The sequence below is a fragment of the Antrostomus carolinensis genome, unplaced genomic scaffold (genome assembly GCF_000700745.2).
Source record: "Antrostomus carolinensis isolate BGI_N321 unplaced genomic scaffold, ASM70074v2 scaffold17633, whole genome shotgun sequence".
In the NCBI taxonomy this organism is placed as follows: Eukaryota; Metazoa; Chordata; class Aves; order Caprimulgiformes; family Caprimulgidae; genus Antrostomus; species Antrostomus carolinensis.
In genome coordinates this window covers 2,992-5,207 of record NW_010303312.1, presented here as the reverse complement: position 1 = coordinate 5,207, position 2,216 = coordinate 2,992, and positions in this window count along the sequence as shown.

Below are 2,216 nucleotides of genomic sequence, written 5' to 3'. Positions count from 1 at the left end.
CCACACAAGTTCACTAGCAGTGACATTTTGCATAACTGCTGTAACAAACTTCATAAATCTGATGTCAACTGCCCAATACTTCCATCCTCAGATCTAGCACAGCAGAGGAGAGGGAGATTTCCCTGCTACAAGAAGCTGCTGAGGACTGCAGCCAGCTCCAGCAAGTGAAGCAAACCTGTGATATGCTCCACATAACGGGACCAGGGAGAGCCCCTCTGTGGCGATATTCTGTGTACCCTCCCAAACAGGGACCTCTGAGGTGTCTATGTGCTGAAGCAGTGACTACCACAGTGAGGCATTGCCTAGGGCTTACAGAAATAAGCAGCAATAAGCTAGCAAATGCAGAGTGTGATCTTATCCAAGCCTGTGCAAAAAGCCTGTCTGAAAAGAGGATGAGTAAGAGGGTCTAACACCCCTCCCAGTGCAGGACAGACAACATCTGGCAATAAGAGCTGGCTTACACTAGCTGTGACATAAGAGAAAATAAAGTGGCAAGAGGATAAAAATAGTGGGTGAAAATTCTCTGTTAACCTTAGAGGATAAACACTTTATATTGATGCTTTCAAGCACTAGCTTTAGATACACATTCTCTAAAATAAACTCTTTCTTTTTTTAAATAATAATAAAATCACTTAATGACTGTGCTTATGGCTTTGTATTTTACTAAAAGCCTAATTATTAGCATTTATTCATTTCTACAAAAGATGCCATCAAGGGTGTGAAACAACATAACTGAATACTGAATAAAATGGAAATCATTTACATGACTGGCAAGTTTTAAATTCAGATGTTTTAATCATAAATCAAAGCAAACTTGCTTAGAAAGGCAATTTAAGGATATAAGCATTTCTAATTGTTTTCTGTCTGTTACAGGCCTCTCAGCTATCAGAAGTGCAGCTTTTATCCTCAATTTTGAGCTCAGCCTGACAGCGAAAAACTTTTTTCAGTATTAACCTTTCATTTAGTACCCTCTGCTGGCCAAAAGAAGCATAAACAGGGAAACCAAAACCCCAGCCTCCAGTAAAGAAAGAGATGCTGAAAACCCATCAGTGACCTTCAGCAGTGATGACCTAATCCGTCACAGGGGAGAAAGCTAACAAGCACACTCAACCCAAAGTAGAAAAATCAATAGAACGCAATGCAATGCATCTTTCAAAGCTTAAGCAGATTTTCACAATGCAGGAAGTGACACAAACGCTCTCAGATGTATCATCAGCTCTATTCACTTTCCTAGCATTAGCTTTTGTTAAAAATAAAATTGCTGCTTAGTCACCTGGAAAGAATGGTGAACCCCTTAGGTATTTGTCTTCTTCTTACTCCTCCTACTCAGGCAGCAATGTATATGAATCACATCATAACCTGATCTTTCCCTCTTCTCTCTTTCTATAGCGAAACCTTTAAGCGAGAAATTTTTCAGTAGCTATTATGTATGAAGATTTCCTGCCATGATCTGTACTGTCTGCAGCAGAGACACAGACAATCACTGAGCAGGCAGGGATGGAGCTCCTCACCACTCCTTCCGACTCTCCTTGCAACCTGTGAAGCGCTTTCCTTTGAGCAAGCTTGCAGGCACAGGCCACCTTTGAGCAGGGCCCTGCTTTGCACAGAGATTTAATGGATTACAAAAATACGATCAAGGTAAACTCTGAGAAGTTGCTCTCAGCCTGTGCCGCGCTCAAAGTTCACTGCTGCTTTTCAAGCTCAGGAAACAGCCTTCCTGCAGCTTGTATTAATCAGTCTATCCTAGGCTTTACCTCTCCCTACAAACTGCGAGGATGGCTGGTTTGACTCATGAGAGAGTCACCAACCAAGCAGAGCAGCACGTCAGGCTCAGCTCCTGATCCAGGGCACCAGTGCAACCTCACTGCTGGCCCTGGCAGCCAATACTGCAAAAGTGTCTGCTTTCCACTGGAAATTATCATCCCAGGCACAAACGGGGAAAGGCAGAGCTCTCCTCTTGCATTTTCTTCCCTGTTTCAGGAAAAAGCCCTCCAGGCTCACAAAAAGCAGAAAAGCTGCTGGACACTTGTGTCAAATAATGAAAGACAAGCAGAAGTCTGAAGACTGTGTGTGTTCACAGGCCTGCCCAAGGGCTGGATGCTGCATGCAGTCCAAACACCCCGGGGAAACCTGGCACTGTACAACTAAACCAAAAATCTCTGCCTACTCAGTGACACAACTTACAATTCATTTTGTCTACAGCTTATGAAAGCAAA